Source organism: Kogia breviceps, chromosome 15 (assembly GCF_026419965.1).
Source record: "Kogia breviceps isolate mKogBre1 chromosome 15, mKogBre1 haplotype 1, whole genome shotgun sequence".
NCBI lineage: Eukaryota > Metazoa > Chordata > Mammalia > Artiodactyla > Physeteridae > Kogia > Kogia breviceps.
Genome location: NC_081324.1, coordinates 10,517,400 through 10,530,052, shown reverse-complemented (window position 1 = coordinate 10,530,052; position 12,653 = coordinate 10,517,400). Strand labels below are relative to the sequence as shown.

Below are 12,653 nucleotides of genomic sequence, written 5' to 3'. Positions count from 1 at the left end.
CATCACTGAGAAAATGAGGGAATATGCTTAAGTGTCGTCAAAGGTGTCTTAGGTAGGTCATTTCATGCATAAGGTATGGAGCCCAATTATCCTCCCGTGACTGGTGGTAATTCAGTTGCTTACTGAGGCCCATTAACCCTTTCAGACCATGATTCGTAACCACAGATTTATTTGGAAGGAAATCTTTAAGTTCCTCACGATAAGTATAACACTTTCTTGTCAGGATTAAATGTCAAAAGCCCTAACTAAATAAATGTGGCATAATGAGAATTCATTTCCAGCACAATTTTTTCTCACACAAATACACAAATGCATTAGAAAATATCATGCCTGATTTTGTCCATAAGGTCTGTTTATGTTGGTCCTCATATATGACATCTGTCTCAATCAAGTTAGTTTTCTTATTTACTCTTTTGTAGTGAGAAGCCCTCGTTCATTTGGGGTGTGTTCATTTGGAGTGACCATTTTGCCAGATGGGAATGAAGTGAAGGAAGGATGCTGGTTGTATCCCTTTTAAATCATTCAAACCTAACAGTGAAAAGTGGAATCACTTGCAGATCAAAAAGATAATGACTACTTGAGATATCACCTTTGGCACTGGGGTAGTTCAAGTTCATAAAAAGACTACTGCTCTTCTTAACCACAAGTATCTTCTAGAGTGGTGGTTCTTCAATATTTTATTAAGCATGCTAACCTTCCTTTGTAGAAACTGGCTCATTTCATCTAATTTGTCTTCCTAAGGTATATAGTTTCCTCATATTTTCCCTTCCTGGATTTGCTTTCTGAATATGAGTTTAGCCTCAAAGTCACACACTCCAGAGAGCTGTACTCTTGGTTCCGTGCAGCTGCTGGAAGTAGGGTCATTCCTACACGCACATTTTATGTGTGTTAGGAGAGCGCTAAATATAATTTAGTGGCACCAGCTATAAAACCTGGAAAACCCAGGGCTAGCCAGCTCTCTGAGTCTGCATGCTGGGAAAAATCAGGTTAGTGCACAGGCAGAGAAAGTGTCCCAGCACAAGCTGAACAAGTGAACGCATGCTTAGGGAGCCCTCTTTCTGTCTAGGTGAGCAGAGGATTCTGTATAAGAATCTCATTTTATGTAAACAACAAAAAAATTCCCCTATTAAATCCCTTTGCTCCTTGGAGACTGTTTGAGGTTCTCTGAATATTCTCCTGATATTCTGCTGTCTCCTCCTACTGTCTATATCTTAGTCCTGTCCAAGACCCAAGTGAAAGGTCATATTGGCTTATGCTTTTAAGACTCTTCAGTAACAAGTGTCTTCCTTCTTCAAATCCCATACCTCACTGCTTATGGTTCTCTTACTGAGTTTAGCCTCATCTCTCCCCTTTTTATAGTTCTGTATGTGCCTGGAATATTCCGTGGGGCCTTGGCGTTACTTTCCTTTTTAGCTCCTGCAATTGGTGGCATCAAACCCAGCAGACAGCACACACTCAATAAATATTTCTGAAATGAGTTTATTGTGAAAATCCACTTTTTTTCCAGAAGATTCTCTGGTTTATCAGAGTGATACAGAAATGTTTAGCAGGAATTTGCATTATCGCTTTTCTCTCTGACGGGTTTAGAAGGCTTTTATGGAACAACTATAATTCAAGAGACAGCACAGGCCTAGCTATATTATTTCTGACAATTTTGATTTGGGCTGCTTTTTAAAAAGTAATTTGTGTTCCAACTATTGTAATTCCAGAGATACAGTTGCACATCAGTGGTATCATACGTTATTTAAATAACTAAGTGTTCCCTTGCTTTGGCGTTTAATACCAAATCCGAGTCAGATGTTTATCTGTTTGAGTTTGTTCATCAGAAGGAAAATATTGAGAAATTTGACAATGTAGCAGCAGGAAGCTCTACTTCTTTAAAACGGTAACCAGTGACCCACAATATCTCAGATATTCTGAAGGCCCATGGAGAAGCTTTGGATATCTGGAGGATTCTGGAAAGATAGTCTGGGCAACTTCCTTTGCTTAGAACAGGGGAAAAATGAATCCTTCACCCTTGCTTTCTGACCCTTCCATGGGTCATTTTGTTCCCATTTTCTTTCTGTGGGTTTTTTTCTAAGTAGTTGGGGTAAGGAGTGTGCTACCTATAATCTAAAGCATAAGCTATACAGGTAGGCAGATTTAAAAAGTCTAAAGTTGTTTGTTTTTCTGTTTAACCAATAGATCTTATTCTTCGCTGTGGAAGTCCTCTGTACTGTGTATTTGAAGTGAAAGGAAACCTCAGTACTGGTCCATGAGCATCATTGTATCACCTCAGAAATCTGAGTACCACCCACTGGGACACATCTACCTTATGATATGTGAGTTTGCAAAGGACTTTTGATTTTTTTTTTTTTCCTTTCTCATTTGCCTTATGCTATCAAGGTTTTCCATGCTTGGCACTTGTATTGATTTAAATGAGATCTTAGTCCTGTGTTCTTACTGTGGCTCCTGAAAGGTCTGTTGCCCTCCTCCTCACCCTGGAGAACCTTTAAGGAGAGACTTCCTTAGACCCCAATAGACAACCTTGCATTTTCTAACTCACTCCGTGCTGACCTTGCTCCGTGAATATACTCAGGGCCCTTTAACTAAGTAGTGTACTCTCCAAGGAAGTATTCATTTTTGGACAGACTGACTGCTTGGATAATGAACAAGGAGCCCTGGAGAGCACCTTAAGCAGCAAAATTGTATCATCTCAGGCTTTGGATTTGTTCAGTCTAGTACCTGTGAGGGGCACTGTCACCAGTGAGATGTGGTGCCTAAGGGGTGGAGGAGGAGGGCTCTCCTGGTGGCGCAGTGGTTGAGAATCCGCCTGCCAATGCAGGAGACACGGGTTCGTGCCCCGGTCCGGGAAGATCCCACATGCCGCGGAGCAACTAAGCCCGTGAGCCATGGCCGCTGAGCCTGCGCGTCCGGAGCCTGTGCTCTGCAACGGGAGAGGCCACAACAGTGAGAGGCCCGCATACCGCAAAAAAAAAAAACAAAAACAACGGCCAAGGGGTGGGGGAGGGGTGATTTCATGGTGCTAATGCTAGGCACACATCTTTCTTCTCTCAGTGATCATTTATGCTCTGTTATTGATAACTGCATTCAAGAAATCTTCAAATCGATTTATATTTTCTGATCACATGCAAGGGATTTTCATACACTAGTGCCACAACTAGAGTCCAGGCCAATATTTTTCTCACCTGGATTTCTCCAGTAATATTCCTGAACATTTCCTCACCTTCAGTGCACAAGGCTGCCAGGGTGTTGCCTTCTCATACAATTATCGTCAGAATTTCCCTTCGTAAAACTCCTTATGCTCCCGCATTGCTCTCATGCTACAATCCAAACATTTTCTCTTCCCATTCGATACTTTTTGTCATGTTATGTGCTTCTACACTTGATATTCTGTGTCTCCCTGATCACAATGCTCATCGCGGTGTATGGAGATGTATGCACCTTCTTATTTTTGCAATAGGTTGGAAGGTTCCTGAAGATAAGAACTACATCTTCGGGCTTCCCTGGTGGCTCAGTGGTTGAGAGTCCGCCTGCCGATGCAGGAGACGTGGGTTCGTGCCCCGGTCCGGGAAGATTCCACATGCCGCGGAGCGGCTGGGCCCGTGAGCCATGGCCGCTGAGCCTGCGTGTCCGGAGCCTGTCCTGTGCTCCGCAACGGAGGCCCACACACCGCAAAAAAAAAAAAAAAAAAAAGGAACGTTGTGTTCTAAAACCCTAGACTACGGATCACACAGTAGGAGTTCAGATTTACCAAGTTAGTAAATGACTGTAGATAGCTAGAAATCTCTCCTATGAAGTCCTTTCTTTTCTAGAAAATGGAAGTATACTTAATTAGATGAAATAGATTGAAGAGTATAGACATACTCAGGAAAATTCTAAGCATTACATAATGAAGATACATTTTTATTATTATCCACACGTTTATATTGGGAGAGACTGTCACAGGAAACTATAAAGGATCTGACTTTTTGAGAGCTTGCCTTATGTAACTGCTTCTTACCTTCTGCCACATCTATGTTTTCCTACCCAGGGCTCCCCAGAATTGCTAGAAGTACTTAGATCTCAGTGATTAGCTTTTTTCTGTCCTCAGTTGCCAGATACTCAAGCCACATCTCTGGTTTTAAAGTAAGATCAGGATGGAATGAATATGAATATAATTGAATCAGCAATCTCATCAGAAACTTTGTACTTGTACCAAATCTGCTTTGGGAGATAAAACATGTAGAGAAATACTTTTCCACACCAACAGAAATCATGGCAAAGTTCTCTTACCTTTTTTGATTCCTCCTCAAAAATTCAGATCTGGTACTGGTGATTTTATTGATTTAATCAATAATGAAAATAAATTGAGAGGATTTTGTTAAGTAGGAAAGAAAGGGGGACATTTACCAAATTTGTGTACAGCATTATGTGACAGTGAAGAAATGAAACCTTCAACTGAGAGGATTTGTAAAAGATTGTTATATATAAGAATAGAAATATTAAAACAAATTTGAAAATTATATGAAAACATGAAATTTCACAAGCATATGCGGTTATGATTTACATTTTTTTTTAAAAATTTATTTTATTAATTAGTTAATTAATTAATTTATTTTTGGCTGCATTGGGTCTTCATTGCTGTGCATGGGCTTTCTCTAGTTGTGGTGAGCTGGGGCTACTCTTCGCTGAGGTTCGCAGGCTTCTCATTGCAGTGGCTTATCTTGTTGTGGAGCACAGGCCCTAGGTGCACAGGCTTCAGTAGTTGTGGCACACGGGCTCAGTAGTTGTGGCTCGCGGGCTGTAGAGCACAGGCTCAGTAGTTTTGGCGCACGGGCTTAGCAGCTCCACTGCATGTGAGATCTTCCTGGACCAGGGCCCGAACCCATGTCCCCTGCATCGGCAGGTAGATTCTTAACCACTGCGCCACCAGGGAAGTCCATGACTTACATTTGTATTTCATGGAATCTTAAATATTCAGTAGCATCTTGGGATTTATCTAGTACAGTGACTTTTTATTTGTGTTTCTAAGAAAACAAGGTTCTCTAATCAACCAAAAGTTGTAGGAAAAGGATGCAAGAGGAGAAAGGATCAAAAAAACATGTCTTGTCCTTGAACTTGACCACGGTGTAAACTTGTGGAGCAATTCCTTTATTTGTCATTCCTAATGTTGAGCTTCCTCCTAAAAATAAAATGCAAACACCTTCCAGGGACCTAGAAGGCCCTACAAGACTTGTCCCTTCCCCACCACTCCAACATAATCCCTCTTGATTCTCCCCCTTGTGCTGTGTTCTCCGTTTCTCAAATATACCCAACTCTTTCCTTCTGCAAACATTTGTCCTTGTTTATTCTGTCCAGGCCATTTTCCTTCAGAGCTTCTCAAGTCCAACTCATTCTCATCAACATGTCTCAGCTTAAGTGCACTTCCTCAGAGAGAGACCATCCGTGACCTCCCCGAACGAAAGGGTGTCCCTCAGATACTGTCTGAAACATCCTCTGTTCTTACCCTTGCCTTCTACACTGTACTCTCTAGGTGGAGAAGAACCTCGACCTTCCTCTGTGATGAACAGACCAGAACTAGTATTCTGGTTAACTCACCCCTTCTAGAATCTGTGTCAAGGTTATAGTTTAAGGATATTTTTTAAAAAGGAAGCCAAGTAGCATGGAAACATCTGGTTCAGGATGGAAGCCCAAACTGGTGATCAATATTTATGCAGAGGCACAAGAAAACAAAAAAATTGAGGACAGTTTTAGAAACAGTATGACCAAAATATCGTTTTAAAAAAAGGTCTCCAATTTTTTCCCTTTCTTATGTGGTGGCCATTGATTAAAACAAGATAATAAATAAATATGGTACAGTACCTGATTCCTGATCACACACCATCTCTTACAGATGAAAGATCCAGGCAGTCAATGAACTGGTTACAAACAGGTCGGTGGGCTCAGATTTGTGTTAATGCTGGATGGGATACAAACATTCACTTCTGTATTCAACAAATATTTGCTAAGGGTTGAACATGTGCTGTGTGTTAATCATACTGAATATCAATCTTTGCCTTCCTGAAGCATTTGGTCCAGAACAATTATAAGGATAGGTCCCATCCCAGAAACAAATTCATTAGATGAAGGAAGACAAATGTATGTAAGGCCACCAGAAAAATGTAAAGTTCAAGATTGTGTAATACTAGCTGGAATAATTGAGGATTTTCACAGAGAAAATCCTCAAAGATGAAGCCAAGGTTTAATGTCTTGCTACCTGGAGAATGATGATGGTGCCGAAAGAGAAATACATACTGGGAAATCCAAGGCGGTACCTATGCAGAGATACAGGTCTGTCCTAAACGTACCAAGTTTGGGTGATGGCTGACAGTTGAATGGAAATGGACCGTGGAATGGCCATCCAAGCAGACCTGGAGCTGGAGAGGTTTGGGGTTGGAGATATAACTTTTAAAATGAAGCAACTGTAAGTAAATAGCATAGCATGCGTGGTATCTGGAAATGAATAGAAGCTTTAAAAAGGTTTGCTGTTAGAATTATTAGCATAGAATTCAATTTTAAATACTAACTAGATGAGAGGGAAAATGCAAGCTAAATGGACAGGAGGAGCTAGCTTGGGGGGAGGGCAAGTGTGCCCGAGTGAGCAAGAAAGCAGAGGTGCTTACACGGACGAGCCTATGCCCACATGACCGGTATCTGGAGAATCACTGTTAAGGATGGATGAGAGACGCAGGGCAAGTTCCATTGACAGAATGAGAAAAATGAAAACGAATGCGCTTGGAAATGATCTATTCAACCTTCCTAACCCCTACGACAGAACATCCATCTCGTCATCAGGCTGAATCAAGCACCAGAGCAAAGGAAAACGAAGCGTGCTCAACTCTACTGGCTGTGGCGCGTCCTAAAAAAAAGACCAGAGCCCCTTCCCCACCTCGCAAGGGTCCTCTCTCCCACCCTGCGCGTAAATCACACGCCTCGGAAGTTTTGCATTTGAGAGCCCAGCAGGGGAGGAAATTGTCTGCAAGTAGAGAAAGTAGAACTAGGGCAGTCCGAGGAGATTGAAAGGGCAAAACTATCACGCAAGAAAACTGTAAGTTCTGATTAGTTTTATGACTTTCCCTTCATGCCTCAGGAGCTCAATTGATCACGGCTTCCGCGACAGGTTGGGGGAGGGAGGGGAGGTCGCTGGAAAAAATTCCCAAAACTCTCTTCCAGCTCTGCGCTGCCGATGCAAATACCTCGCCGAGAGATGGATGGGCTGCTGCCCCTCCTACTTTCACCGCTCCTCTGGATTTTCCTGCGAAGGACTCGGTCTGCAACGAGCTGTCAGGAGGGCGGTGGAGGAGTGGAGCGCGGGGGTGCGCGCGCGAGAGTGCGCGCGCGGCGGCGGAGAGGCTTCCTTGCAGAGAGCCCTCACTCGAGCTCCGGGAGGTGCCGGAGTCTCAGCGGCTCGCGGGTCCCGCCACGCACGGCGCTGTGTGCAGGAGCCCGCCGCCGACCACCCGCTCCTCCTCCGCTCCCGCCCACCTGGCCCGCCCCCGCGCGCCCTCTCCTCCTCTTCTGCGCCCGCCCACTCGCCCTCTAGCCCTCTCTCCGGACGCGCGCGCCCGCTCGCTCCGGACCTGGCGTCTGAGCCGCCCGGGGCCCGGACAGGGACCCCGCATCCTGCGCCCCAAGCCCCGCGCGGAGGGCTGTGATTGGAACAGGCGCCCGCGCCGGGCCGGCCGCAGCGGGTGCCGAGCGGGCGCCGCAGGTCCGCCCCGTGCGCCCAGCGCCGCGCACTGGGTCCCGAGGCACCCGCGGGCGCCCGGCTGCTGGGCGCGCCCCCTTTCGGATGCCAACGCCCGGGTGGCTGGCGCCGGACGCCGTGGAGAGGGCAGCGAGCCCCCAGGTGAGTTGGGGGGCCGGGGAAGGCGCCGCCGGGCAGAAGCGCGCCGTCGCCGTGCGCCTGGGGAAGCGGGACTCCTCGGCGGGCGTGGGCATCCGTGTGGAGTTTCCCTGGCGTCCCCAAGTTACTGCTCGGTGACCCTGAGCTTCGGCTCCGCCGGGCAGGGCGGGCTGGCGGAGCCTAGGGCGAGGGGCCCGGAAAGCCGGTGCTGATGGACACCAGGTGCAACGCGAGTTGGCGAGTTGAGGGAGAGAGCAGATCGCAGCGTTCTCCAGGTGAAGCGGTGCACGCCATCTGGTACGCTCTCCTCAAAGAGGAGCACGAGGGACCCTCCTTTGATCTGGGATGGATAGGGGCAAAACTCCGCGCTGGCGGGGCGTCCAGCTTCTGCGGCGGTCTGAGACTGCAAGGGGGTGTGTGCCTGAGCGTGCGGGAGTCCAGCTGACCATCTGCGTAGACTCTGTGTACCTCTCGGAAAGGTGGAGCTCATCTAAGGGTGCTTTGCTTTTTCCTGTAATTAGTATTCTGCTGCTGCCGGGCATCCGCAGGGCTGGCCTCTACTAGGCATCCTGCCTCCCCTCCGCCCGGCTGTACCCAAGGCGTGCGTCGTTCAAAGGGCGCCCTGCTTCTCTGAATGCTTGGTGGACTTCTTCGTGGGCACACCTGGCTCACGGCTGGTTGCGGGTATTTAGCCTCCCAGGGTGGATGCACGAGGAGGGACCTATTGTCTTTATTGGCTTCACGTTTTAGATCGTTAATCTTATGGATTTGTTAGATACAGTTCAGGTGAGTAGAGATTGGCACTGAATTTACCCAGCAGTGGGAAGATGGGAACCTGTGAAGAAACCATCAAGGATTGGGTGTCTCAAGGCTTTGGAGATGTGAAAAGTGAACCACGAATATACTTTAAACGCCTTTTACCTTGCAAGAAATATCTTCTCTTTATTGGATCACTTTTTAAGTGAAACATGTTTAAGACTCGCCTTCATAATTCCTGTAATCAGGAAGGTATTCAGATTATTTTTCACACAAAAGTAGACAAAACTTTATGGGAAAAAAAAAATAGAAAAAATGTAAGTAACATGTGAACATATGGCTTGAGCTATGTGACTATGCGTTTAAAAAAAATCAGGTTAACAGCACAAAAATGTGTATTTTAAGAGTTTAGGGGCAGTAGTAGCCATTTTTTTTAAAAGGAAAGTTTGCCTTGATACACTGCCAGCGACATCTAAATAGTTTTAAGTGCGTCTTTATAAAGACAAGTTGGTAGTGAGGAACTGAGGAAGAAAGTAATTGCACTGGAAACCTTTCGGTAACTCACCAAATTTACTTCTTTCCGGAAGAACTGGTTAGATTTTGTTTACAGAAGCTGTTTTCTTGTTACTATATGTAAAAGGCAATATATTAAGAATCATTTTCTTCATTTTGGGGCTATTTGGGACAGTATGAATTAAAATGCAAAAGAATTGAGGCAGGTAGTCAAACTGGCAACTTTGTGGAAGTCTGGCTTATATGCTAGTGTTTAATGTGGAGTAGAGCCGCAGAAGCAATTGGGTAGCAACCAACCTCAATAGTCTTATCTGGTAAAGCTGGCTGTGAAAGCCTGTCTGTGGAAAGAAAAATAAAACAATCATCAGAGCAGGCCATCAACCTGCTAAAAGTCATTAAGGTTTGCAGCCTTAATAAAAGGGCATTTGTGCACTTACAACGTGAGATACTGTGATTAAGGGCTGCAGTAGGTCATTAGAATTGTGTTAACAATCAGCTGACAGGCTCACAGCTCTTCTTAAGTCCACTTTTATTGATTTAATAGCACAGAGCTTTTCCCTTTCTTATAAAAGGGTAATTGTAAAGCATCTATATTACTGCAGTTTACCCTTGAATTGACTCTAGTTTTCAGTATCCAGTGAAGGCGAGAGGATGAGCAGCATCTGGAGTCGGCCACGGTTCAGCCTTCCTAGATCTAAAAATCCACCCGCCGTGTCTCCTAAGGCGTGATTTCTGTATTGGTCTCCCTATCATTCAGCATTTTAGTTTTTTTTTTTTTTTTTGGTTTGTTTGTTTGTTTGTTTAGGGGAAAGCTGATAGAAACTTCTCAGAATGTACACTGATGTGAGGAAGTGAATGCATCTTCGTGTCAAGCCCAATACTTTCTTTGTCAAATCTTTTAGAAGTCTTTTGTAAAGTACCATAAATTGTTCAGTGTGTGAATTTTTATGCCTCAGTGATTCCCTCCTCCTTCGATTTTATAAGGTTTTGCGTTTATTGCCTTAGTAGTTCGTATCACATCATGGTTCTGTCTCACACGCAGAAAGGTTTGTTGCTTGATTGGGAGGCTTCAAAGCCTTCTCTTAAATTGGCAGTATCAGAAACTTCTAAAATAACTAAGGCACCTTCGTTCATTGCAAAGGGATAGCGATGGGAGCTTCTCTCCTTAGCAGGAAGGACTCACTTGCTTCTAAATTGGGTGATAAAGGGGAGCCGAGGACACGGAAGGCGTGTGATCAGCGTCCTGTGTGTGACCATCTCCTCAGCCTCTGACAAGCAGAGCAGGTCGAGCTGTAACCGGCAGCACTTGAGTGCCTCCTCTGGGAATTTGCTGGTTCTGCAGAAAGACACCGCTGCAAATATTTCCCCCTTGTTCTGCAAGACTCCTCACTGACAAAATTATCAGTGCAAACGAATATGCAGACGTGCACGTCCTTACATTCATTTCAGATTATACTCTAGATTTTCATTCTGGTAGAATTTCTTTTTGGCTGTTTCGCTAAATGTTTACTGAAACGCGATGCCTTTTATTGAAGTCACGTAAATCTTACCTGGCTCGGTGTAAATGCAAGGGTAAATTAAGAGTGAAGACTGATCCCGCTGAGATACGTTGTAAAAGTACAAAGAAACAAGCCCTTTAAATGTAATTTTACCATTTCAATATTCTATAAATAGCTCAGAAGGACTGTGCTTTGTCACTTTCTTTTAAATTTACATAGGCTACTAGTTAATTGTAAACTATTCTTCCCCTTTCTTTTTCATTCCTTTCACCCACGGCAGAGGTTATTTGTGCGTAGTTGAAATTGATTCTGTAATCCACTTAGAGAAGTTTTCACTCCCTGTCTGAGAAGCAGGTGATACAAACTACTACGGGGCTATGTGATTGATTTCCAGGACCCCTGCCTGAATCTTCAGGCCAGTTAGCCGCAAGAGGTTGTGGTCTGTGGTTGTAATGTTATCTGGCCCAGGGAGCTAATGGGTTTGATCACAGTTTCTTTACGTGAGAAGTCACACATCACAGAGAGGGTCCCCAGCCTCACTGATTAAAATGTAAAGAATTATGCCTTTTAAGTACAAAAGAAGAGGGCTGTTTCATCAGCATTAAAATTATTGAAGTTAATGCTAAACTTTAAATGGTACAGAGATGAAACAAATGATAGTATATTTCTATAGTGAAAGCTGGAGATGGCAATATTAAATCTAGAATCTAATGGGTACCTTAGGAACAGAGAAGCATCTCAAAATTTAGGATTGATTGCAACAACTAAATTACCGTACAATATGCATTCTTATATCCTAAGATATTTTCCTGAGTTGGTACCCTGTTTCTAAAACAGTCAATGGACTATTATTCAAATTTCACTGGAGATACTTAACTCCCATAGTGTTACAGCGAAGTAGGAAGTTATTATTAATTATTGATCGCCAGAGTTGTTTAGAAGGGAAAAGTCACGTGTAAAGTTGGATACTGCTCACTTTCCATTGTTTGTAACATATAAACATACAATCCTGAGCAAGAGATTCCTTTCCCCCTCTTATTCTTACTCTGTCCTGACCCTTTTGGATGGAAGCTGATGGTCTCCTACTTTGAAAATTCAAACTCATGGTTATTTCAGAAATTTGAGATCTACCTACCAAAAGATCAAATCTACCTTTCTTGGCTTTTGGAGAAGATGATAAATTCTAAAGGGAATAAATTAGAAAGATCTTCATTATCAGAATGAGAAATATTTAACAGACACCTTAAATGATCTTTGCAGTCCCAGTCCTATCAGTAACTAGCTGTGTGACCTTGGGCATTTCACTAGGATTCTGTAGACTTTGGTTTTGTTAGTCAAGAAAGAAAAGACTGCCTTAGGTTTTTCTAATGCCCGTTCCAGTTTTGTGGTCCTTGAGGAATCTTCAAACATCAGGAGCAGTGGGTTTGGGGACTCCTTCCTTCCTTCCTTCCTTCCTTCTTTCCTTCCTTCCTTCCTTCCTCCCTCCCTCCCTCCCTCCCTCCCTCCCTCCCTCCCTCCCTCCTTCCCTCCCTCCTTCCCTCCCTCCCTTCCTCCCTTCCTTCCTTCCTCCCTTCCCCCCCCGCCCCGCCCTGCAACATAAACACTCAGAAGAACCAAGCGATTACTTTTCTTCAGCACTAAAGTGACGTGCTCTCTCTTCATCCCATAGACATCATGTCTAAAAGCTCTCTGTTTGTGTGTGACAGTTGCAACTAAAGTGTGGCCATAGCTCTTGAAATGCTCCTTGTCCTGGATTCCTTTCTCTCTGTTGTAACCTCATGGCATCTGCTCATTCGTGAATGGGAAATTAGAACAGATCATTTTCCCCCTTTGCATTCCCCAAAGTGTGTTAAGTGGGTCTGCTTTAAAAATAAGTAAAAATAACCATGAACAAGTATTATCCTTTTTTACAAAGCAGACTACTCTAACTTTGTGTATGGAGATAAATCACAGTGAGGACCTCGGTGGTGACAGGTGGCTGCTGTCTTGGGGAAGGTAAGGGCAAATGAAGGTCTTTA

At 44.3% G+C, this 12,653-nt stretch overlaps 1 protein-coding gene across 1 annotated transcript in view; it reads left to right on the top strand.

Annotated features, from left to right (window-relative positions):
• The first annotated feature begins 7,711 nt into the window (after nt 1–7,711).
• CDH7 (cadherin 7) overlaps nt 7,712–12,653 on the top strand; it is a 124,009-nt gene continuing 119,067 nt past the window's right edge. The window contains exon 1 of the mRNA XM_059039334.2: nt 7,712–7,870. The gene's annotated coding sequence lies outside the window, so the exon portion shown is untranslated. The remainder of the gene's footprint in view (nt 7,871–12,653) is intronic.